The sequence below is a fragment of the Dasypus novemcinctus genome (assembly GCF_030445035.2).
Source record: "Dasypus novemcinctus isolate mDasNov1 chromosome 12 unlocalized genomic scaffold, mDasNov1.1.hap2 SUPER_12_unloc_2, whole genome shotgun sequence".
Taxonomy (NCBI): Eukaryota; Metazoa; Chordata; class Mammalia; order Cingulata; family Dasypodidae; genus Dasypus; species Dasypus novemcinctus.
In genome coordinates, this window is record NW_026688130.1 from 163,182 (window position 1) to 190,568 (window position 27,387).

At 45.1% G+C, this 27,387-nt stretch overlaps 1 long non-coding RNA gene across 1 annotated transcript; it reads right to left on the reverse strand.

Moving 5' to 3' along the window:
* Positions 1 to 11,445: 11,445 nt before the first annotated feature.
* Positions 11,446 to 13,017, reverse strand: LOC139438474 (uncharacterized). The gene is made up of 3 exons (XR_011648145.1): positions 12,791 to 13,017; positions 12,234 to 12,329; positions 11,446 to 11,613 (listed from the first exon to the last, which is right to left on the reverse strand). It is a non-coding gene; the product is annotated as an uncharacterized lncRNA (long non-coding RNA).
* Positions 13,018 to 27,387: the final 14,370 nt, after the last annotated feature.

Consider the following 27,387-nt stretch of genomic DNA (forward strand, 5'->3'; position numbering starts at 1 on the left):
GTGGAGAGTTTGGGGTGGCCTTGACTGCCTCAGGGTAAGCTTTCCAGGGGAAAGGTTACATTAACACTCTTCACTTGCTGGGCTGCTCTAACAAATACCACTGCCTCACTGCCTTAAACAACAGGAATTTATGGTCTTGCAGGGTGAGAGGCTAGATGTCCAAAATCGGCATGTCAGCAGGATCACTTTTACGGTCAGCAGCATTCTTGTGGCAGGTTGCCAGCAATGCACAACTGCATCCCTGCCTCCACCACCTGGCCATCTCTTCTCTGTCTCCCACTCCTGAGTGGGTCCCAATTTCCTCTACTCATAAGCACTCCAGTCGTACTGAGTTGAGGTCCACCCTTATGCAGACTGGCTTCACTGTCGTGAATGGGATCTTTGAAGGTCATGTTCATAAATGAGTTCACAGCCATAGTGTAGGAGATTAGGACCTGACATGTCATTGTGGGAGGCCACGATGCAACCCATAATAAAGACAGAGGCACTCTGGGGTGCCCCCCCATGCAAGCAGGGGAGCTCCTCTGGCCCAGCTTTCTATCTAGTGGGTACTCAGCAGGCGCGACTGGGAGCTGCCCAAGTGCTGAGGGCCCTCTGCCCCAGTGGAGGCCTGTTCAGGGCCCAGGTCACCCCATGGCACCTTGTCCCAAACTGAGGTTACATAAAATTCTGTAATAATATGTATGTAAAATACCAACGAAAACAAAGCCTGAAGGAAAATGTACTTGCAGTGATCACTTGGAATGAGTGAATGGATAAGTTCCTTTTTTTATTTTCTACTATTAAAATTAAAAAAAATATAACGGGTTTTATTATATTTTAGAGTATTTTTTATAACTGTTTTAGGTTAAAATTTACTAAAGTAAAAAAATGTATGTTTTTTAAACCAAACAATCTTTTTTTTTTAAATTTAAAGGCAAAGGTAAAGGTTGCTAGTGGCTTTACCAAAAAAAATGGCAGGAAGCAGATGTGTCTCAACTGCTACAGCGTCCCTCTACTTACGGAGGGTTCAGGGTTCAATCACCAGGGCCTCCTGACCCGTGGGGTAAGCTGGCCGACACGCAGTGCCGCCGCGCACAAGGAGTGCTGCGCCACGCACGGGGGCCCCCAGGTAGGGGTGCCCCATACAGAAGGAGCGCGCCCCACAAGGAGAGCCGCCCCACGTGAATAAAGTGCATCCCGCCAAGGATTGGCGCCACACACACAGCTGATGCAGCAAGATGACGCAACAAAAAAAGAGACACAGTTTCCCAGTGCTGCTAAGAACACACGGGGAACAGACAGGGACAGCAGACAATGGGGCGGGGGGAGGAGGAAGGGAGAGAAAGAAATAAATCAAATCTTTTTTAAAAAAGTTATTAGAGAGAAAAAAAGAAGAGCACCAGGAAGCTGCCATTTCTTGATATGCAGCTGTCGGTACTGGACAGTGTTGAGGGTAGGGGTCATAATGAATCATTAAATCATATAATATCATAAAATCATTATGTCAACCTCTTTCCTTCACAACTCCCGCTCATCACATGTCCCAAGTGTGGTATCACCTCTGCCATCCCAGAGTCCAAGACCCTCCCCTCTCCTCTCCATCAGTGTCACTCTTCAGGGGAAATTTATACCAAGGCTGCTCAGCCAAGCAATACGTAAACACACTGTATGCCAAACCAGAGACCTGAAAGCGAAAGGTCGGAAAAAGATACTCCATCCAAATGGTAACCAAAAAAGAGCAGGGGTAGCTATCCTAATATTGGACAAAACAGACTATAAATGCAAAAATGTAAGAAGAGATACACACGGCCATGAAATATTAACAAAAGGGACAATCAACAAACAAGAGGTCACAGGCAGGAGTTATGTGAGAGTACACGAGGATGAATATAAAACAGCTAATATTACACCAAAAACATATAGGGGACGACAGACTAATAATGAAAACCATAAGACAAAACATAGGATAACTAAAAAATTTAGAAAACTGTACAACCTAAAGTATGGAACACATAGTAAGCACAAATGTCACCTTGTTTGAAAACTATAGTTTCGGAATCTGTACATCAGTTTCAGGAAATATGATATGAATAAGTTAAAAGATTATTGCTGTGGAAGGGAAAAGGTTTTATGGTGGATCTGGGGAAATACTGTATATTGTATATATGAATTTCGGTGATCTAAGACTCTTCTGAAGCTGACATTATGTTGGGATTCACTTTACGGGAAGTTTTGGATCACAGAGTGGTTCAACAATGGCAGTGGAGGAATACTGATATGGGATGTTATTGACAGGATATATATGGTTGACAGGGAGTTATACAGGGCATTTGCCCAGGGTATATGGTAATGTCTACATATACTCATAGTGGAAACAATTAAAAACAACAGGTGGGGGGGTACTGGGCTCCTGGCCGGGGGGTCACTGTTGTGGGCCCTGGGAGAGCAGCGGCAATCCTCCAGGTGCAACGGCAAGAACCAGGAAGGAAGGACGGCCCAACAGTGGGCTCTTGATACTAATGGCTGCACTTTTGAGCCTATACACCTGCAATAAGAACAAGGCCTAGAGTAGCATTGTGCCTGGGGGTTTCCTCCTGACAGCCTTCATGTTACTCAAATGTGGCCACTCTCACAGCCAAACTCAGCGTGTAGATGCGATGCATTCCCCCCAGCGTGGGACACGACACCCGGGGATGAGCCTCCCTGGCACCGAGGGATCACTACCACATACCAGCTGAAGAAGCAACTAGAAAATGACCTTGAATTAAAGATTCAATGCGGAACAGCAGAATATACCTGTCTACATATAATAACATGACTTCGGGAGGCTGTTTGACCTAATGTAAGGGGGAAATGGAAAGGAGAAATGAGATTATAAGGCTGTGAGCCTCTAAAAAAGAGTCTGGAGGTTGTCAGAAGGAATACCCCTATGTACAACTGAACAGAGTCTAAGAGACAGATAAGGTAGATACAACCCCAGGTATTGGTTCTTTTGAGGGATAAAGAGACCCACGGGTTCTATGGTCATGGCAGAAGGGGTTCACTGCCATGACAGATGGCCCTTCTTTGGAGCTGGTGTTTCTGCGTGATGGAATTGGACTCAGAGGGGATCTCTTTTCACAAGACTTGCATGCTACTTTACTGGAATTGTAGTTGGTGCTGGGTTTAAGATATATGTAGGGGATTTGAATCTCTGGACTGATAATATGACACCCAGGCCCAGAGCCTCAACAGACTTCAGCTCCTACACTTTGATTTACTGGACTTACTCCACTCAGCTAACGTGGAGTTGAAGAAGGTCAACCACCACAACATGGAGCCTAGAGTGTCTACAACTGGAAGCGGGAGGAGTGCATCCAGTGCCCATGTGGAATCTAAGCCCTCACTTGACATAGGTGTGCAATGGACACAACCAATCCAATGTCCACAGAGAAAATGTGGAATGGGTGTGGGAACGGTAGCCATGGTGGCTGCTGGGTGTGGGGAACGGGAGGAAGAGAGGAGATGTGGAGGCGTTTTCGGGACGTGGAGTTGTCCTGGATAGTGCTTCACGGACAATTACGGGACATTGTAGATCCCCCCAGGGCCCACTGGATGGAACGTGAGAGAGTCTGGGCTATGATGTGGACCATTGACTATGGGGTGCAGTGATGCTCAGAGATGAACTTACCAGGTGCAATGGATGTGTCATGATGATGGGAGAGAGTGTTGCTGCGGGGGGAGTGGGGGGCGGGGGCGGTGGGGTTGAATGGGACCTCATATTTTTTTTAATGTAATTTAAAAAAATAATAATAAATAAATAATTTTTTTAAAAAAAGATGTCACAGGCATAAATATCTACGCACCTAACCGAGGTCCCCAAAATACATGAAAGAAACTCTGGGAAAACTGAAGGGAGAAACAGACATCTCTACAATAATCATTGGTGACTTCAAAATACCTCTCACATCATTAGATGGAACTAGATGGAAGACCAACGAGGAAAGAGGGAACTGAAACAATACGATCAATGAGTTAGACCTAACAGACATAGACAGAAGGCAGCATTCAAATTCACTGGGATATACATTCTTTACACGTGCCCAAGGATCCTTCTCCAGGATAGACCACATGGTAGGGCATAATGCAGCTCTCAATAAATATAAAAAGACTGAAATTATATAAAGCATCTTCTCAGATCATAGGGGAATGAAATAAAATCAATAACAGACAGGCAAAAGGTAACTTGGCAAATGTGTGCAGGTTAAACAACACACTCTAAGATAATTACTGGGTGAAAGAAGAAAGTGCAAGTGAAATCAGACAAATGAAAATGAGACCACAATTTATCAAAACTAATGGGATACAGCAAAGGCAGTCTTGAGAGGGAAAGTTATAGACCTAAAAGCCTGTATTAAAAAAGAAAAAAGAGCGAAACTCAAAGAATTAAGGGAACAAAATGAGAAATTAGAAAAAGAACAGCAAACCAGTCCTCAAAGAAAAGAGAAGAAATAATAAAGATTAGAGAAGAAATAAATGAAATTGAGAAGAAAAAGAAATAGAGAAAATCAAAACAAAAGCAGATTCTTTGAGAAGATTAGTAAAATTCACAAACTCCTAGCAAGATTAACAAAGGAAAAAAAAAAAAGAAGAACCTAATACATACAATTTGAAATGAAAAGGGGCAACCCAAGAACTAGAAAGGATCATAAGAAGATATTCCCAGACGCTGTATGTCAATAAACTAATCAACCTAGATGAAATGCTCACATTTCTAGAAATGCACAACCTAACCTACATTGACACTACAAGATACATAAGAACTTAACAAACCAATTACAATTAAAGACACTGAATCTGTTTTCAAAAATCTCCCAACAGAGAAAACTCCAGGACCATCTGCCTTCCCAGGTGAATTCTCCTAAACATTTCAAAAAGAATTAACACCAATCCTGCTTAAAATCTTCCAAATATTGAAGAGGAAGAAAAATAACCCAACACATTTTAGGAAGCCAACATCACCGTAATACCAAAGCCAAACAAAGACACTGGAAGGAAAAGAAAATTACAGACCAATCTCTCTAATTAAGATTGATGCAAAAATTCTCAACAAAATATTTATAAATCAAATCCAGCAGCACATCAAAAGACTTATCTATCAAAACCAAATGGGATTTATTCGGTAGGCAAAGCTGGTTCAACATAAGAAAATCAATCAATGAAATACACCACATTAACAAAGTGAACGAAATGAAACCAAATGATCGTCTCAATCAAGGCAGAAAAAGCATTTGACAAAATCCAACACTGTTTCTTATAAAAACATTTCAAAACAGACGAGTAGAAGGGAAATTCCTGAATATGGTAACAGGCACATAAGAAAAAACCCACAGCTAACATCGTACCCAGGGGGAATGGCTGAAAGCTTTTTCTCTGAGACCGGGAACAAGACAAGGATGTCCACTAGCACCATTGTTCTTTGACATTGCAATAGACGCTCTAGGTAGAGCAACTAGAAAAAAAAATAAAGGCATCCAAATAAGAAAAGAGGAAGGAAAACTCTGTTTTCGGAAGGCATGACCTTATATTTAGGAAATTCTGAAATGTCTACACCGAAGCTACTTGAGCTAATAACTGAGTTCAGCACAGTGACAGGCAGCAAGATCGACACGGAGAAATCAGTAATGTTTAGGTACACTAGCGCTGCACAACCTGAGGAGGAAATCAGGGGAAAATTTCATGTACAAGAGCAACAAAAAGACTCCAACATCTAGCAATCGATTTAACAAAAGCAGCACAGGACCTATAAGGAGAAAATTACAAAACAATGCTAAAAGAAATTTAAAAAGACCGAAACAATTGGAAAGACATTCCGTGTTCATGGACTGGAAGACTAAATATCATAAAGAGGTGAATCGTACCCAGATTGATTGATATATTCACTGCCATACCAATGAGAATTCCAACAGTCTACTTTACAGAAATAGGAAAGACAATTGCCAAATCATTTGGAAGGGAAAGTGCACATGAGGCGCCAAAAGTATTCTGAAAAAGAAGACCAACGTAGGAAAAATTTCACTGACCTTGAAACATATTACAAAGCTACAGTGGACAAATCAGCATGACACTGCCATAAAAAGAGATACACCAATCAGTGCAATAAGATTGAGAGTACAGAAATATACTCTCACCTCTATGGTCAAGCAGTTTTTGACAAGCCTACCAAGTCTGTGTTAATGGGAAAAAACAGACTCTTCAACAAATTCCTATAGAACAGGTTATAAATAACCAAAAGAATTAAAAAAAGACCCCCATCTCACTCTCCATACAAGAATCAACTCAAAATGGATCAAACACCTAAATGTCAAAGCAAGTACCGGAGAACCAGGAAGATGGCAGAGGAGTAAGGGGCTCCTACAGTCCGCTCCTGCTGCAGGGCAGTTAGCAAACACCCAGAGCTCTCTGAGCCAGCTGAAGCATCGTTTGGGGGCTCCAGGAGGCCAGAAGAGCTTCCTGCAACATCCTTGGGGGAGTGGAAGGAGGAGATGCCCGTCTGCAGAGAAGACTCGTAAGTAGAGGCTCCACACCCTGGGGGCCGGTGCCATCCTCCACTGGAGGTACAAGCCGCCTCAGGAGCAGCTCCGAGGCTGGAATCAAAGCTCCACTTCCCAAAACTGGTGAGAGGCGGCAGACTTGGCCCAGTGGTTAGGGCGTCCGTCTACCACATGGGAGGTCCACAGGTCAAACCCCGGGCCTCCTTGACCCGTGTGGAGCTGGCCCATGTGCAGTGCTGATGCGCGCAAGGAGTGCCGTGCCACGCAGGACACCCACGCGCAGGGTGTGTGCCCCGTAAGGAGAGCGGCCCAGCGCAAAACAAAGTGCAGAGTGCCCAGTAGTGGTGTGGCACACACGGACAGCTGACACGACAAGATGATGCAACAAAAAGAGACACAGATTCCCGGGGTGGGGGAGGAAGGGGAGAGAAATAAATAAATAAATAAGTAAATACAATTTTTAAAAAAATGGGTGAGGAAGAGATGGATGGGCACCAACTTCAGCTACTGATGAGGAAATTCAGCGGGCTACAGTATAATCCTGAGAAGAAGTTTGAGCCTGTCCAAGTCAGAAAGAGGCCGGGAGCTGCCATCTTAACTCCACGCCTGTCACGAGGGGAAGCGGGGTGGACTGAGGATCCCAGTGCTGGCGGGGACCGGCTTCTTCCCACCAAGATCACATTGCAGCTCCAGCCTAGGCCCCAGTGCCACCGCCAGCCAGCAGGGAGGAAGCTGCGGGGACCTGAGCCAGCCTCTCTGGGAAATTACCGGCCAAGCCAGGGAGGCCCGTGATCATCCTACTCTGGCGGCACGAGCCGCCCCAGGAGCTGCTCTGTGACAGGAATTGGAAGATCCACTTCCCAGAAACAGGAGGAGAAGACAGTTGGCTGCCCATTTCACCTACTGATTGGGAGACTTGGCTGGCTAAGAGATAACCCTGGGAACAGGAAGGGTGAGAACGAGCCAAGCCGAAAGTCAGAAACAGGCCAGCAGACGCCATTCTGACTCCACCCCCAGCCTGAGGGGAAGCCGGGCTGACTGAAACTCTCAGGGTCAGCAGGAACCAGTTTCTTTCCCGCAGATCAGCCTGCAGCCTGCCTAAGTTTCAGCCCTGCCTCTGGCAGGGAGGACACTGAGGAGCCCTGCACCAGCCTGTACAGGTAACTGCAGGGAACTCTGGCTGGCACAGACTGAAAATCAGAAGTCTACCAGCGCCACTGTGGTCATCTTAGGACCCGCACTGCATAGATTGCTGCCCACACCTGCAGCTCCATCCCTGCCCCAGGCAGGGGCGAAAGGGATGTGAGGCTCCATCAGTCTCTCTGGGCAACTACAGTCTAGGCCTGCACGTGGATTATTCCAGTCACAGGGGCTGTGACTCTGTCCCTACCCCTGGCAAAGGAGAAAGTTGGAAGAAGCTTCACTGGTCCCGGCGCAATGAAGGGGGCTTGAAACTCCACAGCTCACAGCATCAACTACATGCTTGGCTCCTACTGCACAATCAGCAAGGGAGGAAGGATAGGAAGCCCTAAACTAAAGAGAAAGATTGCACCCAGAATAAATACTCTAGGAAGCCAGATGCAAAGACACCAACAAAAAATTACAATCCACACCAAGAAACAGGAAGCTACGGCCCAGTTAAAAGAACAAGATAAGCCTCCAGATGACATAAAGGAGTTGAGACAACTAATTATACATGTTCAAACAAATCCCCTTAATAAATTCAATGAGATGGCTAAAGAGATTAAGGATATTAAGACGACATTGGAGGAGCACAAAGAAGACTTTGAAAGCAGACATAGAAAAATAGCAGATCTTATGGGAATGAAGGTGCAACACATGAAATTAAAAAAAACATTGGAATCATATAATAGCAGGTTTGAGGAGGCAGAAGAAAGGATTGGTGAGCTTGAAGAAATGGCCTCTGAAAGTGAACTTACAAAAGAAGAGTTGAAGAAAAGAATGGAAAAAAATTGTAAAAGGTCTCAGGGAACTAAATGACAGCAAAAGGCATGCAAACATATGTGTCATGGGTGTCCCAGAAGGAGAAAAGAAGGGAAAAGGGGCAGAAGGACTATTTAAAGAAATAATGGTAGAAAAGTTCCCAACCCTATTGAAGAAAATAGATATCGCTGTCCAGGAAGTACAACATACTCCCATCCGAAAAAATCCGAATAGACCGACTCCGACACATACTCATCAGAATGTCAAAGGCCAAAGACAGAGAATTCTGAGAGCAGCAAGAGAAAACCAATGCATAACATATAAGGGATATTCAGTAAGGTTAAGTACGGATTTCTCACCAGAAACCATGGAGGCAAGAAGACAGTGGTCCGATATATTAAAGATATTACAAGAGAAAAACTTCCAGCCAAGAATCTTATATCCAGCAAGACTGCCTTTCAAAAATGAGGGTGAAATTAGAATATTCACAGATAAACAGAAACTGATAGAATTTCTAAGCAAGAGACTAGAATTTCAGGAGATACTAAAGGGTGTGCAAAAGAAAGACAGGAGAGAGAGGCCTGGAAGAGAGTCTAGAAATGAAGATTATATCAAAAAAAGTAACCAAGAGTGTCAAAAAAGTGGGGAAAATAATACGACAGATAAAACTCAAATAGGAATAAACTTAACCAATGATGGAAAGCACTTGTATTCAGAAAACTGCACCTCAGTGTTAAAACAAATTAAAAAAGGCCTAAATAACTGGAAGCACACTCCATGCTCATGGATTAGAAGGCTAAATATCATTAAGATACCAGTTCTACTCAAATTGATATACAGAGTTAATGCAATCCTGATAAAAATTCCACCAGCATTAAAGAAAAAATTGAAAACACAATCATTAAATTTATTTGGAAGGGAAAGGAGTCTTGAATAGCCAGAAACACCATAAAAAGGAAAAGCAAACCCTCATCTCCAGACTTTAAATCATAATACCTACCTATAGTGGTAAAAACAGCGTGGTACTGGCCTAAAGACAGACACAATAGACCAGTGGAACCAAATTTCTGGTTCACAAACAGACCCTCACAGGTATGGTCAAGTGATTGTTGACTAGCCTGTCAAACTCACACAGCTTGGGCAGAACAATCCATTCAACAAACGGTGCTGAAAGAATTGGACATCCATAGCTGAAAGAAGGAAAAGAGGACACCTATCTCACACCTTATCCAAAAATTAACTCAAAATGGATCAAAAAACTAAAAATGAAAACAAGAACCGTAAAACTTCTAGAAGAAATTATTGGAAAATATCTTCAAGACCGAGTGGTAGGGGGTGGATTCTTGAAGGAGAAAAGAGGGGAACTGAGTGGACTACTGATGTTTAATGTATGTAGAAGTTTTAGTTAGCTGTGCTGTAAAATTGGGGAAATGTATAGAGTGGATGGTAACACACAGTGAGTAACAGCTACTTTATAAATGGGGATGTGACTGAAAATCGTAGTCTAGTTATGTAAATGCCAATTGACGGAATGCTTGGGAATGATCTAGGAACTGGATAGCACGGTAAACCAAGAGGTGGGTGAGAATTGTGGTTGATGGCACAGATGCACGAGTGTCCTTTGTGAGCTACAACAAATGTATATTACCAGGGCAGGTGTTGGGAATGTGGAGAAGCATGGGAATAATACAGCTGGAGGGACCTATGGACTGTGGTTAGTAGTCATAATATACTATTCTTGCATCTATGCAAAAGATGTACTGTGTTGATACTGAGGCAGTATGGAAAAGTGAGCCAAATGTACGCTATGGACATGACAATAATCAGATTTCTGCACATGTGCATAATTGTTTGATAAGTTTACAACTTTTGTCATAAAAATATACATATTTAAAAAATAATAGGGCGGTTTGGCCAAAAAACACACCAAATGTAAGATAAGAACTATGATTAGTGGTAAGATTTTGACAGTGTTCTTTCATAGTTTGCAGCAAACGTCCCATGACAATACAAGGTTTTGGTGGAGGGTTGATGTATGGGACCCCTGCATGACGTTATGCATGTTTGCTTTGTAAGTTCGCAACTTTTGCTATAGACTTTTTTATGTATGTTCATATATAAATGATATAAAGATAATAATTGTATTGGTTAGAGGAAAAATACTTTGTTTAGTAGTAATATTTTGACAATGTTCTTTAATCATTAGTTTAAAAGGTTTAAAAACAATACAAGTTACTGGTGGTAGAGTGAGATGTTACATGTTTTTTAAGTTCACAACTATTATACATTTATTGTTTCTGTAAAAAAAAAAAAAAAGGACCATAAAACTACTAGTAGAAAATGTAGAGAAATGTCTTAAAGACCTTGTAGTATGTGGTGGTTTCTTGGACCTTACTCCCAAAGCACAAACGACAAAAGAAAAATTAAATAAATGGGACTTTCTGAAAATTAAACACTTTTGCACCTCCCAGGACTTTATCAAACGGGGGAAAAGGCAGCCAATTCAATGGGAGAAAACACTTAGACACCACATGTCCAATTAGGGATTAATGTACAAGATATAGAGAGAGATGTAACAACTCAACAATAAAAAGACAAACGACCCAATAGAAAAATGGACAAAAGACATGAATAGACATTTGTCCAAAGAAGAAATACAAATGGCAAAAAACACATGAAAAAATATTCAACATCATTAATGATTAGAGAAACGCAAATCAAAATGAGATGTGATTTCACAGCTATCAGAATAGCCACTATGAAAAAGTCAGAGAAGTGCAAGTGTTGGAGAGGATGAGGAAAGACAGGAACACTTATTCACTGTTGGTGGGAATGCAGAAGGCCACAGCCACGGTGGAGGACTGTCGGGCAGTTCCTAAAGAAGCTGAATATAGACTTGCCACGGGACCCTGCAACAGCACTACTGGGCATATTCCCAGGAGAACTGAGAGCACTGACATGTCAGACACCTGCACACCTACCTTCAGAGTGCCGTTATCCCAACTGCCAGAAGCCGGAAACAGCCCGGGTGTCCATCAGCCGGTGACTGGAGAAACACACTGTGCTGTATTCACACGGAGGAACATCGTGCCGGGGTGTGAAGAAGTCAAGTCGTGAACCCGATGACAACATGGATGAACTGGAGGACGGGATGCTGAGTGAAGCAAGCCAGACACAACGGGACAAATACAGGAGGCTTGCACTACTCTCACCTAATTGCACTGTGTAACATAACGTATGATTCCATCTACGTAAGATGTCACTATAAATCAACGTATAGAGGGAAAAAAAGTATTTGTGCAAAAATACCTAGAAATGGGATCTGCGGACAGCAGGGGAAGCACAGAGAGATCAAGAGGTGATGTATTTTACTAGTTGTTTTTTTCATTTATTATTATTATTGAACTAACGAAAATGCTCTAATGATGACTGAGGGGATCAACTCATGACTTTGTGATTGTGCCAAATACCACCGATTGTGCACTGTGGATGAACTGTATGCTTCTTTAAAACAAAGGCAAACAGCACTTAAAAATGGGAGAAATACGAGAATACACATTTACCAAAGGAGAAACGTATGATCCTTTTCATCACTAGGGAAATACATGCTAAAATCTGCTATAGATAATAAAATGGCTAAAATCAAGAGACGTAATGCCAACCGTTAAAGAAAATGTGGAAAAACTGGAATCCTCACACATTTCCGGTGAGAATGCAAAATGGTGCTGCCACTTTGGGAAACATTTTGTCAGTTTCTTAAAAATGTGAACTTACCGTAATTCATCCTGACTCCACTCCAAAAAGTCTTTCCTAAACAAACGAAACTGTATCCGTGCAATGATTCCTAGAGCAACTGTACGGCAGCCAAAACTGGAGGAAAAAAAACACACACGTCTATGAGCTGGAGCATGGATAACAAAAGGCGCTGCATCCATCAACAGACCTGCACCTCTACCTATCTAATCTCAGGCACCTCCCCACCACGCTGCCCTTGGAAGCAGCCCACCAAGGCCTGTCTACAACCTACCTGGAGGACACGCAGGCCTCTACAGGACTAACTTCAGTGCTAATTACAGACATAAATAGAAGGACAGAAGAGCCACGTGTGGGGAAACAACTGGGCCCAAGTCAGTGCACTCGGCGGGACCATAAATTCCAAAGTAGGGACCACTGGCAGGGCACCAAACTCCTGAGCTGTCTGCCTGGCTCCAGCGCCTGGATGTTTCAGAACACTCAGGACACCAGCTCTCTGGGGTAGCATCGACTTTGGCAGTGAGAGACCCTGCTGAGACATGCATAAGCATCAACCCTGGGATAACCTCTGGGCTCACCTCCCTTTGCAGACTCTTAGCACCTCAACTGATTTCTCTTTTATCTTTTCCTCATTTTGGTCGAGGTCTTTTTCCAGTGGCATTGCTAGTTGGTACTTGGTAGTAATCCCTCGGTGCCAGGGAGTCTCATACCCTGGAGTCATATCCCACACTGGGGGACAGACAATGTATTTATAGGCTGAGTTTGGCTTAGAGAGAGGCCGCACGTGAGGAACGAGGAGGCTCCCAGGAGGCAACTCTTAGGCACCCTGTAACAGAAGGCTAAGTTTCAATTTCGAGTGTGAAGGTTCATAAGCACACACAGTCATCAATATCAAGTGTCCATCAGGAGACCATCTTCCTCCACTAGTCACTGTCCCTGTACTCTAGGGGGAATCTTGCTGACGTCTTAGAGAACGTGGCAGAGCTCCCCAGGATGGGAATTTGACATTCCTTCGGTTACCGTCTGAACCTCCATCCACCGAGGCGATGCCCCACGAACGTACATTTATGGGCCTTATATGGACGCGAGGTGGGCTTCCTCCCACGTTATCCCGTCCCTGACATCCCACTCCAGTGATCCTGCCACAGACAGAGAACCACAGTGCTGGAGAGGACGTGGAGACACAGGAACGCTAACTCACTGTGGGTGGGAAAGCACAGTGGTACAGCTCCTGTGGAGGACTGTTTGGCAGTTACTAAAGCAGTTAAAGATAAACTTGCCACATGACACTGCAACATCACTACTGGGTATACAGCCCTGATAGCAGGGACACAAACGGACATCAGCACACCCATGTTCAAAGCAGTATCATTCGCTATCGCCGGAAGTTGGGAACACCCCGGGTGTCCATCCGTTGATGAATGGATAAACGTACTGCGGTGTATTCACATGAAGGAACATTATGCAGCAGTAAAAAGAAATGAAGTCATAAAGCGCATGACACCATGGCTGAATCTAGGGGACATTATGCTGAGGGAAGCAAGCCAGACACAAAAGATCAAATACTATATGGTTGTGTTGACTATGAACCAAACGTATCGTGTAATATAATGTAGGATTGGAAAAAACTTATCAGATACCCAAAATATTCAATTTATAATTGTATTGTTTTTATTCAAGTGTTTTCTTTTCTTTAAATTGTTTATATATTCAATTATTAAATGCACAAAAGAAAAAGAAAATAGATGAGGTTACACCGAAGAGTTGAGTTTGGAGACTTTAAAATGTGATCTGTTGCTCAAGAAACAGAGGTAACAAAAGAGATAGAGTAACCAAAAGGTTCTTTCTTAGCATAGGAAAGATCACGTGTGAAATACGAATATGGATAAAACTGCATATATCAGTGTAATTTTTGAAATTGAACAAATGTACGTTAACACTACAAAATATTAATATATCCCTTATGTTAAGGGAAAGAAACCTGACTCTAAGTACTACATACTGCATGATTCCACTGATATAAAATGTAAATCAGTTTATAAAGATGAAGTTAGGTTAGTGGTTATATAGGGCTGGGGAATGACTGCTAAGGGGCTTGAGATTTTCCTTTTAAAGTACTGAAAAAGATTCTAAAAATTTTTATAACGATGAATGCACCACACTGTGATTATACTAAAAGCCACTGATGGCACGCTTTGGACAGTTCATATCGTTGTGAATATATCTCAATAAAACTGCTTAATACATCAATAATTGTGCTGGAGCTGCCAGAAAGGGAAGTTATATCCAGCAGGCAAACAGAGGGTGTGAAGAATTTTCTCATTAGTTTATTTTTCTTATTATTGAAATAATGAAAATATTCTAATGATGACCAAGGTAATGAATGCACATCCATGTAATTATACTAAATACCATGCATTGTACACTTTGAATGACTTGTATGCTTTCTTAATATCAATAAAACTGAATTGTTAAAACATACATGTATCAATAAAATTAATTTGTTAAAAAAAAACAAAAAGGACTGCTAATCCTCATCTAAAGATTTCATTGCTACGGTTTTCTTATAAAACCACTGAGAGTAGCACTGTATTCTTCCTCGTCACACTTAGCATCTGCTGAGCAACAGGGCACTAGGAGAACAGCCTGGTCATCTGCATGGAAGTGACAGGGCCCCAGCAGCCCTGCCTGGCTCCCCTTCCAGGAGGCAACCCTGTGAAAACCACCTTCAGAAGTGCAGGGGGAAGTGCAGGGGACAAGAGAAGGGGGTGGGCTGAGAAGGTCCAGCCATCTGTCCTGAGTGAGAGCAGCGGCTCCACAGCCCTGAGCTGCTTCCCTACAACGGGACCAACTCTTCTAAGAGGCCGAGAACAGTAAGCACAGAGGCGTCCTCTGCAGCCAGGCTCCTTTAAGGCCAGCTGGGTGACTGCTCCTGGTAGACAAAGCAGGCGACAGTGGTGTCCCCAAGACACCCAGGTCACCCCCCTGCCAAGGAGAGGCTCCTGGAGCTCCTGGAAATGCTCAGCACACCCCTGGGACCGTCAGCAGCCTCGGGCAGGCGGTCTGACCAGCAGGCGCCCTTTCCCAGGCTGTGCAGAGGGTCCTAGCAGGCACCCAAACTCAGTGGCCCCCACCGGCCAGCTGCTCTCCTCCGGCCCTAGCAAGCTATCACCTGAGCAAGAGCTCTCCAACCATTTCCACCCAGCGTTACTCCAGGAAACCACACTTCTAAGAAAACCTGTCACCACCACCAAAAGGAAAGAGTGTCCTGGGACCAGGGGGAGCTCTGAGGGAAGCCAAGGCTGAGGCTGTCCTGGGCCTACAGTGCAGCCACAGCCAGGAGGGGACACAGTGGTGGGGGCCCTAGAACCCAGCCCTCACCTGCCCTGTGGAATCCCAGAAACCAGAAAAGAATGAAACAGGACACACAGACAAGGAAAGGCTCAAGTGACTCACCAGGGCTGTGACCCCAAGAACGCAAATGCCTGAGAGCAGGAGGAGCCGCACCTGCAGACCTCTGGGGCCAGACACACACTTTTAGACGCAAACTGTGGTGGTCCCTGCAAAGCTCCCAGGCCGGGCACAAACCTGCACCCAGAGGCCCCTCCCGCGAGGGCCCCACTCACTGTGCTCCCTGCAGGCACACACCGGGGGTCAGTCACGCTCCCCCTGGGCCTCCCAGGAGCCCTTCCCCAGGAGCCCCCAATTCCCCCTCAGCAGTGACCCCTGGAAGAGCCACTGCTGCAGGCCAGTCCCTGAGCCTGGCCTTTCCAGGTGGGAGGAGAAGAGGGAGAAGCAGCCTCCGCCTGGCTCCAGGGGCCATCTGAAGTGTAGGGCCTTGGCAAGGGGGCGCTGAAAGGGGAAGCACCCAGGGACCTGGGAGGGCCAGGAGGGTGCAGGGCAGGGCCAAGGGGTGGACCATGGGGGACCCTGGGCAGTGCAGGGAGGGAGGGGGGACTGTGGAGAGGGAGAAGGGACCATGGAGGGGAGGGGGGACCACAGGGGTGCAGGAGGGATCATGGGGGGCAGGAAGGGCTGTGGGGGGCAGGAGAGACCAAGGGGAGGCAGGAGGGACTGAGGGGGAAGGAGGGAATGTGGGGGTGGGCAGCTGGGACAGTGGGGGGAGAAAGGACCTTGGAGGGGACCATGGGCAGGGAAGACCATAGGCGGGAGGGACCAATGAGGAGGACAAACTTTGAGGGGACACTGAGGGTGGGGAATCATGGGGGGAGAGAGAAAGAGGGACTTTGGGAGGACAGGAGGAACTGTGGGGTGACAGGAGGACCGTGGGAGTGCTGGAAGGAAAGTTGGAGGAAGGGAAGACGGTGGGGGGACAGGAGGGACCATGTGGGGGGACCGGGGTTGGGGAGGATCATGGGAAGGAGGGAACATGGAGGAGGATGGACTTTGGGGGGGACACAGTGGGTGGGGGGACAATCACGGGGAGGAGGGACCGTAGGAGAGGAGGAGGAACTGTGGAAGGGCAGGAGGGACTGTGGGGGGGATGAGGGACCATGTGGGGGAGGAACTGTGGGGAGGCAGAGGCAGGGACCGCGAGGGGAGGTGATACTGTGGGGGGCACGAGGGAGTGTGGAGGTGGTAGGAGGGACTGCGGGGGCGAGGAGGACCATGGGGGTGGGGAAGAACCCTGGGGAGGAGGGAGGAGCCGTGGGAGTGGAGGGAGAATGGCACACCAGGAGGTGCGTGGGGGGAGCAGGAGGGACCATGGAGGAATAAGAGGGACCATGGGGGGATAGGAGGGACCTTGGCGGGGGAGAAGGGACCATGGGGGGATAGGAGGGACCTTGGCGGGGGAGGAGGGATCATGGGGGGGATAGGAGGGACCTTGGCCGGGGAGGAGGGGCCATGGGGGAGGCAGGAAGGGGGGGGCAGGAGGAGCCATGTGGGGGTAGAAAGGATTGTGGGGAGGATGGACTGTGTGTGGGGGTGATTCATGGGAGGGGCAGGATGGCCTGTTTGGGGAGGGACAATGGGGGGACAGTAAGCGGGAAGGAGGGACCATGGGGGGATAGGAGGGACCTGGGGGGGACAGGAGGAACCTTGGTGGGGGAGGAGATACTGTGGGGGGGCAGGAGGGTTCGTGGAGGGAAGTAGAGGCCGTGAGGGGGCTAAAGGGACCTTGGGGGAAGGGACTGTGGGGGAGAAGGGAAGGTAGGGGTGCAGGAGTGACTGTGAAGGGGCAGGAGAGAACTTGAGGGTGAGGGAACTTGGTGAGGTGGGAGTAACCATGAGGATGGAGGGAGCGTGGGGCACCAGGAGGGACCATCAGGAAACAGGAGGTACTGTGCGGGGAAGAAGAGGGACCTGGGAGGGGACAGGAGGGACTGCGGGGGGAGGAGGGAGAGTGGGGGGACAGGAGGAGCCATGGGGGACAGGAGCCTTGGGGGGGCAGAAAACATTGTGTGGGGGAGGGACAGTGGATGGGGGCTGGTTCATGGGGGGGATAAAGGAGGGGACTTTGGAGGGTCAGGGACCAAGGGGGGGCTGGACGGCCTGTTCGGGGAGGGACAACGGGGTGGTGGTCTTGAGGGAAAGGGACAGTAGACGGGAAAGAGGGACTTTGGGGTGAGGGCAGGAAGGACCATGGGAGCCAAGGAGGGACCTGGTGTGGAGAGGGACAGCGGGGGTTAGGAGGGAGAGTGGGGGGGAGGGAGTGGGGGGGGACAGGCGGGAGTGGGGGGGACAGGGAGCGTTGGGGGGGTAGGACATTGCAGGAAGGGGGACTGTGAGGAAAAGGGGGGACTAAGTGGGAGGAGGAAGCGCTGTGGGACTGGAGGAACCCTGGGGGCAACATTCAGGGGCCAGAGGGGCCCTGGGGGGGACACGGGGGACGGTGGGGGTGTTCAGGACCATGGGGGGCGCAGGAGGGGCGGGGGTGAGGGCGGGCCACCCTTCCCGTGAACCCCCGGGACCTTACTGTGCCACGGGCCCCGGCACCACAGTCCCGCCGGGCCAGGACCCCGATAGCAACCTGCGCCCCCCCCCCGCACCCTGCGCCCCCCCCCCCGACTGCAACCTGCACCACCCCCCGAGTGCACCACGCCCCACCCCGACTGCACCCCGCGCCCCCTCGACTGCACCCCCGCCCACGGCCCCGCGCCGCCCCGGAAGCAGCGCCCCCGCCAGGCCCCGCCCGGGCCCCACCAGGCCCTGAGGGCGCGCAGGACCGGGGCCCCGCACGACTTCCCGGGACCCGCGCCCCCGACGCCGCCAGCGGGGAGCTCCTCGCCCCCTTCTCCGCGCCCCGGGGGGTCCCCGCCCGCCTGTCCCGCCCCGACGCCAACTCCGTCCCAAACTTACCGCTACCCGGGCGGGACACGGGCGGGGTCCCTGGGCAAGGGCCGAGCGCTCCCGCAGCCCCCACGCCCGCCGACCACACGCTCCCCCGCCCTCGGGCTCCCGGGCGGCGCCCCCGGAACACCCAGCAGGGCCTCGTGCGCCCCACACGCCGCCAGCTCTTCTAGGGGCCGCCGCCCGGGACGGGGCGGGGCTTCAGGGGCGGAGCGTCTGCGTCGGCGCCAGCGCTTGAGCCAATGAGCTCCCGCCCCGCTCCGGGACGCCACGCCCCTACGGGGGCCTGTCCTACCCTTGATGGACAGCCACAGGCACCCAATCACCTACTACCCGGCTTGATCCCCGCACACCTGTGCAAAAACCAAACACCTACACCAATAATGACCAATAGAAGGAGGAAATCAAGAAATAAACCGTCATTTGTAATAATAATATAAAAACATCACATACTTAGGAATACATTTAAATAAAGATGTAAATGACAAACACAGAAATCTACACAACACTTTAATCAAAGAAGACGTAAACAAATGGAAAAATATTCCCTGTCCATCAATAGGAAGAATAAACGTCATTAAGGTGTCTAAACTGCCCGAAATAATCTACAGGGTGAATGCAATCCTAATAAAAATAAACACAGCATTTTTTACTGATTTGGAAATACTCCCTGTGAAATGTATTTGGAAGGGCAAGGTACCCTGAACAGTCACAGACATATTGAAAAAGGAAAATGAAATCAAGGAAGGGCACTACCTGATGTTAAAACATACTACAAACCTACAGTGGTCAAAACTGCATTATACTGTCACAAGGACAGACATACTAACCAATGGAACTGGACTGAGAGTCGGGATATAGATCCTGACGTATAGAGTCACCTGATATTCGACAGGGCACCAAGCCCAATCAACTGGGAGAGAACGGCCTCTGCAACAAATGAGCCTTGGAGAACTGCATATCCATATGCATAGGAATGAGAGATGAACACCTGATATAAAAATCAACACAAGGTGCATCAAAGATCTAAATAGAAAAGCCAAGACCATAAAGACCTTGGAAGATAACCTAAGGAAGGATCTACAGGACCTTGTGATAGGAAATGGCTTCATGAACTTCACACTCAAAGCAGGAGCAGAAAAAGAAATAATAGATGAAAGGGACCTCCTCAAAATTAAAACCTTTTGTACCTCAAAGAAGTTTCTCAAGAAAGTGACAAGGCAGCCTCCCTAATGCAAGGAAATATTTGGTAACCAGATACCTGAGGGAGCCTAATATCCAGCATATGGAAAGGAATCCTTGATCTCAAAATAAGGAGACAAACAACCCATTTTAAAAAATGGGCACGAGATTTGAACAGACATTTCTCCAAAGAAGAAATACAAATGGCTAAAAAGCACATGAAAAGATGCTCAACATCAATAATTAGAAGGGAAATGCAAATCAAATCTATAGTGAGATACCATCTTACACCCATTAGACTGGCTACTATTAAAAACGAAAGGACTTCAAGTGTTGGAGAGGATGTGGAGGAAGGGGAACCCTCATTCCCTGTTGGTGGGAATGTACAATGGCCAGGCATTGTGGAGGACAGATTGGCACTTCCTCTGTGCTTACTGTACTCAGCCTCTTAGAAGAGTTGGTCCCCTTCTAGGGAAGCAGCTCAGGGCTGTGGAGCCGCTGCTCTCACTCAGGACAGATGGCTGGACCTTCTCACCCCTACCCCCTTCTCTTGTCCCCTGCTCTTCCCCCTGCACTTCTGAAGGTGGTTTTCACAGGGTTGCCTCCTGGAAGGGGAGCCAGGCAGGGCTGCTGGGGCCCTGTCACTTCCATGCAGATGACCACGCTGTTCTCCTAGTGCCCTGTCACTGAGCAGATCCTAAGTGTGACGAGGAAGAATACAATGTGCTCTCAGTGGGAAAATCCAGAAAGGTTTTATAAGAAAACCTTAGCAGTGAAATCTTTGGATGAGGATTAGCAGTCCTTTTCTTTTCTTTTCTTTTCTTTTTTAATAAATTGCTTTTATTGATCCATGTATAGGTTTTTAGGAAATCAGTGTTTTATTGATGTTTTAAGAGAAGCATACAGTTGATTCAAAGTGTACAACCCATGGTATTTGGTGTAATCGCGTTGATGTGAATCGTTACCTCAGTCAGCATCAGAATATTTTCATTATTTCAATAAGAAGAAAAATAAAGTAATAAGAAAATTCTTCAAAACTCTAATGGATTTCCATGCTGGAAATAGAAGCACAATTATATTTATGTATTTAGGAATTTTATTGAGATATATTCATATACCACACAATCTATCCAAAGTTTATAATCAGTGACTTTTAGTATAATCACAATGTTGTGCATTCATCACCATAAAAATTTTTAGAGCATTTTTAGTACTTTTAAAAAAACCACGCCCCTTAGCAGTCCTTCCCCATCCCTACATAACCACAAATGTAATTTCATCTTTATAAACTGATTTACATTTTATATAAATAGGAACATGCAGTAGGTAGTAATTTGTGTCAGGTTTCTTTCAGATAGCATAAGTGATAATAAAATATTAGCATTTTGTAGTGTTAACATACATTTGTTCAATTTCAAAGAGAACAGTCATACCTGCAGTTTTATCCATAGTCATATTTCACACTTGGTTTTACTATGCTGAAAAATAACGTTTGAATACTCTCTCTTGTTTGTTACATCTTTTTCTTAAGTAACAAAGTTTAAAGTCTCCAATGCTCAACTCTTTAGTGTAACCTCACTTTATTTTTTACTTCATTTTTTACATTTCATAATAGAATATATAAAGAATATTTTAAAAAGAAAACCCTGTTGGATAAAATCATACATTTCTAAAATATATTGCATACATATACACTTTTTTTCAATCATACAATATATTACAGAATATATTTGGTCAATGGTAACTTGCTCATATAGTATTTGTCCTTTTGTGTCCGGCTGGCTTCCCTCAACATAACGTCCTCTAGATTCATCCACGTTGTCATATGCTTTATGACGTCATTTCTTCTTACTGCCCGCATAATGTTCTGTCATGTCAATACACCACAGTTTTTTTTATCAGGGCAAGTGCCTGACAGCCACAACTGGAAAAAAAATACAAATATCTTTTTGCTGTTGCCTGGGATGTGCTTCACTCACCATCCTGTCCTCCAGGTGCATTCCTGTTGTCCTGTGGTTGATGACTTTATTTCTTCTTAGCACTGCATGATCTTCCGTCCTGTGAATACAACACAGTTTATCTGTTCATCAGCTGTTGGACACGTGGGCTGTTTCCAGGTTTTGGCAATTGTGAATAACGCCACTATGAAGGTAGGTGTGCAGATTTCTGTTGATATCACTGTTCTCAGTTCTTCCGGGAATGTACCCAGTAGTGGTGGTGCAGGATCACGTGGTGAATCTATATTCCACTTCTCTAGGAACTGCCAAACAGTCGTGCACAGTGGCCGTAGCATTCTGCATTCCTACCAATAGTGAATAAATGTTCCTGTCTTTCCACATCCTCCCCAACACTTGTAGTTCTCTGACTTTTTAATAGTGGCCCTTCTGATAGCTGTGAAATGATATCTCGTCGTGATTTGCATTTCCGTAATCATTAATGATGTTGAATATTTTTTCATGTGCTTTTTTGCATTTGTATTTCTTCTTTCAACAAATGTCTATTCATGTCTTTTGCGTCATTTGTCTTTTTATTGTTGAGTTGTAACATCTCTCTCTATATCTGGGATATTAAACCCTTATCCGACATGTGATTACTAAGTATTTTCTTCCATTGAATTGGCTGCCTTTTCCTTCTTTTGACAAAGTCCTGGGAGGTGCAAAAGTGTTTAGTTTTAAGGAGGTCCAATTTATGTAATTTCTCTTTTGATGTTTGTGCTTTGGGTGTAAGGTCCAAGAAACCACCACATAACACAAGGTTTTTAAGATGCTTCCCTACATTTTCTTCTAGTAGTTTATTGGTACTTGCTTTTATATTTAGGTCTTTGTATCCATTTTGAGTTGATTCTTTTTTTTTTATGTTATTATCATTTATTTATTTATTAATTTTTTAGAAAGCTTTTAAATATACTTCTCTTCCCTTCCCTTCCCCCATACCCATTGTCTGTTCTCTGTGTCCATTCATTGTGTGTTCTTCTGAGTTTGCTTGCATTCTTGTCATTGGAACCGGGAATCTGTGTCTCTTTTTGTTGTGTCGTCTTGCTGTGTCAGCTCTCCGTGTGCATGGCACCACTCCTGCGCAGGCCCACCAGGAATAAATCCCACTTGATTGTGATGTATAGGACTTTTGATATGGTGCTGGATTCGATTTATAAATATTTTGGTAAGAATTTTTGCTTCAATGTTCATTAGAGAGATTGGTCTGTAATTTCTTTTCTTTACTGTGTCTTTATTTGGGTTTGGTATTACAGTGATGTTGGCTTTCTAAAAAATGGTGGGTTATTTTCCCTCCTTTTCAACTTTCTGGAAGAGTTTAAACAGGATTGGTGATAATTCTTTTTAAAATGTTTGGTAGAATTCACCTGTGAAGTGACATGGTTCTAGATTTTTCCATTGTTGGGCGATTTTTAAAGACAGTTTCAGTGTCCTTCAATGTGATTGGTTTGGTAAGTTCTTGTATTTCTTGTAGTGTTAATGTAGGCTGGTTGTGCTTTTCTTGGCATTTGCTCATTTCATCTAGGTTGTTTAGTGTGTTGGCATACAGTTTCTCAGAATATCCTCTTATGATCCTTTTTAGTTCTGTGGGATCAGTCATAACTTCCCCTCTTTCATTTCCAATTGTATTTATTAGGATCTTTATTTTTCATTGTTAATCTTGGCAGGGGTTTGTGAATTTTACCGATCTCCATCTCAAATAACTGGCTTTTGGTTTTGTCTGTTTTTTTTTTTCTTTCTCAATTTCCTTCAATTCTATTCTAATCTTTCTTACCTCTTCTGCTTGCTTTGAGGATGGTTTGCTGTTCTTTTTCTTGTTTCTTCTGTTGTTCAGTTAATTCTTGGATTTTAGCTCTTTCTTCTTTTTTAATATAGGCTTTTTTTTTTAAGTCTTTAAATTTCCCTCTCAGGACTGCATTTCCTGTATCCTGTAAGTTTTGATAAGTTGTGATCTCGCTTTCATTTGTCTGAATACCTTTACTGATCTCACTTGCAATTTCTTATTTGACCCGCTGATTACTTAGGAGTGTGTTGTTCAGACTACATACATTTGTGAATTTACCTTTTTCTCTCTGACATTGATTTTGATTTTGATTCCCTTCTGGTCTGAGAAGATGCTTTGTAGAAATTGATGATGTTTATATTTATTGAGTGCTGTATTGTGCCCTGATATGTGGTCTGTCCTTGAGAAGGATTCAGGGGTACGTTCAAAGAATGTCTAATGCACTGAGTTTGGATGCTGTGTTCTGTATATGTGTGTTAGGTCTAACTGACTGATCAGATTGTTTCAGGTCTCTATTTCCTTGTTGGTCTTCTGTCTAGTTCTATCTAATGTTGTGAGAGGTGTGTTAAAGTCTCCACTGATTATTGTAGAGAGGGCTGTTTCTCTGTTCAATTTTCCCAGAGTTTGTTCCATGTATTTGGGAGACCTTGGTTTGGTGCATAGATATTTATGTCTGTTATATCTTCCTGGTTGCTTGTCCCTTTTATTAATATTTAATGGCCTTCTGTATGTCTCTTAACTTTTTGCACTTACAGTCAGTTTTCTCCAGTATAGTATAGGTAAGCCTGCTTGTCTTTGGTTACTATTTGCATGGAGTATCTTTTTCCAGCCTTTCACTTTCAGGCAGTTTGTATCCGTGGGTCTAAGGTGGGTCTCTCGTACGCAGTATACGACTGACTCATGCTTTTTTTTAATACATCCTTTCAGCCTATATTTCCTAATTGGTGAGTTTAATCTATTCTTATTCAGTGATATTACTGCAAATGGGTTATTTCTTTCCACCATTTTCTTCTTTAGTTATCATATGTCATACACATTTTGGTCTGTCTTTTTACTTTTTTGGTTCTCCTTCTATTCTTCTATTCTCTCCTCCAAGCTTCACTCTCCTTTTTCTTTCAGGTTCTAAGGCTTCCCTTAATATATCCTGCAAGATGGATTCTTTATTATGAACTATATTTGCATTGGCTTGTGAATATTGTATACCCACCTTCATATTTGAAGGACAATTTTGCTGAATGCAGAATTCTTGGCTGGCAGTTTTTCTCTTTTGGTCTCCTAATTTTATCATAGTGCTGTGTGCTTGCCTCCATGGTTTCTCATGAGGAATCTGTACTAAATCTTACTGGGTGTCCCTTGTAAGTAATGGTTCTCTTCTCTCTTACTGCTCTCAGAATTTTCTCTTTATCTCTGACGTTTGATTTTCTCAGTAGTATGTGTCTTGGAATAGGTCTATTTGGATTTATTCTGATTGGGATACAGTGGGCCTCTTAGACTTGTAGCTTAATTTCTTTCCTCGGAGTTGGGAAATTTTCAACTATTATTTCCTCAAATACTTCCCCCCCCCCACTCCCCTCTCTTCTCCTTCTGGATCTCTTATGACATGTTTGTTGTTGGTTTTTGAGTTGTCATTCAACCTCTGTGAACCCATGTTCATTTTTTCCTACTCCTTTCTCTCTATAATTTTAGCTCTTCTGTCTTTGATATCACTTATTCTTTCTTCTCTCATTTCGAGTTTGCTGTGTGTCTTTAATGTGTTTTTAATCTTATCTACCGTGTCTTTCCTTCCCATTAGCTCTGTTACTTTTCTATTTCGGGTTTCACATTTTTTTGTGTGCTTGTTTCGTATCTTCTTGATCTATCTCATTAATTTCTTTAGCTATATTTTCCTTTCAATTTGATTTTGGAACTGTGTATGCATCTCATTAATTAGTTTTCTCAAATCCTGTGTCTCTTTTGAGGCTTTGTTATATTCCTTTTCCTGGGTCATGTCTGCCATTTTTTTAGTCTGGCTTGTAAATTTTTGCTGATGCTAGACATCTGATTAGGATGCAGTTTCCTCAGATGCTCAGTTTCTTTCTTTTTGTTGGGCTTTGGTGGTGGGAGGCTGTGTGTTATTGCTGCTCTTTGATTCTGTGTTCTTCCTGAATGGTTTGTCTTGTCCCTGTTCTTTGCTCAAAACAGGGCTCCACACCCAGTGTCAGCCAAAGGGGTGCTGATGCAAAATATCATTAATCTGTTGCCTTTATACAAGGTATTTATTTGGGGTAGAAGCTTATTTACCACGCTCTGAAGTGCAAGTTACTTCTCTCACCAAAGTCTGTTGCCACACGTTGGAGGAAGATGGCTGCCGATGTGTGCCAGGGTTCAGGCTTCCTGGGCTCCTCTCTTCCCGGGGTTCATTTCTCTCCACGTCCAGCTCCTGTCTGTTCACCACAAGTTCAGCTCTAGACTAGAAGGCTCTCTAGGCTTTGCCTCTCTCTACGAGGTCAGCTGTAGAGTATCAGGCAAATATATCTGTCCTCTCCCTTGGGCTTCAGCTGTGTCTAAAGAGCTCTCTCTGTTCCTCTGGCGATGATCTCCTGTGTGTTCATTTCCTGGGCTCCAGCTCAAAAACTCCAGCCATCTCTTTTGACATGTTGTTTTCTCTGTGAGTCCCATCCACCAAGGGGCAGGGATGCAACGTCCTGCTGATGTGGCCCCATCAAAGCCTTGATCATTATTTAATCACATAAACCTTTGAAACCAAGAGAATGTACTATACCCTGAGGAAAAGACCAATTTAGGAGCATAATCCAATATTTCTTTTTGGAATTCATCAGTAATATCAAACTGCTATGCCCAGTAATGAGTTGCAGACTTGCTTCCTGGGGCCTTCGGAGGGAAGCCATAAAGGCTAGCAAAAGCCTCTGCAATTTATTTTTAATTTACTCATGTGTTCTACCTAGTTCTGCTAGTAGAAGGTACTCTTTGGCAGCCCTTTCAGGTCAGTGCCTGGCTGGAGTGTTTTTGCTGTGACACAGACTGGAACAATGTGGTAGAGGTTCTTGCCTGGAGATGAAGAGCCTTGTAATTTAAACTTTCTCAGAAAGAATTCTTCAACCTTCTTCGGCAATCCCCTCTCTTTTCCTGGGTAGGAAATTGTTCCACTCCCCTCTGGGTCCTCCACAGTCATTCCAGGTTAGTAGAGTAGGAGATTGAGAGGGTCAGATCTCCTTAGTCCTTTGCAGGCTCCCAAGGCAAACAATGGGCCAGTACTGCCCAGCCCAGTAGAGCTCCTGGAACTCCACAGACCAAATTTGTGGGTTCAAAGTTTTCAGCCTTAGGCTGTGTCCCTCTCTCTCCTCTTTGCTGCAGAGGCGAGTCCTCCACACTCAGTCCTGGCTATAAGAGAGTGAGATTGAGGGGTCCCACCTGGCCTGGAAAGGCTGGTGGGGACACAGCAGACCAGATTTGTGGGTTAGAATGTGCAGCCTTAGATGGTGTCCCACTCCATCCACTTTCCACGGGCTGTGGATCCCTGGAGACCCCTTTGTCTAAAGTTGGCTGAGAGGCCTGAGTATTGTAAAGTCCTTAGAGTCGGGGAGGGTGCCAGGAGCAGTAGCTGCTGCTTTCAAGTCACAGTTCTTCTGCCGCGATTCCCCTCCTTTGTCTGTCTCTGTTCTGGGTGCTGTCCAGCGTTCAGCTGCTGTCCTAAAGCCTAGAGATCTTTTTTCCAGTCTGTTTCAGCCTGTCCTGCAGATACTTTTCTGGAGGAGGAGAGAGTCCCATGTCTTTGTATTCTGCTATCTTCTTGGAATTCGTGACTGGTGTCTTCTTTTTTTAAAGGTTTATTTATTTATTTATTTATTTATCTCCCCTCCCCTCCCCCATCCCAGTTGTCCTCTGTGTCTGTTTTGCTGTGTGTTCT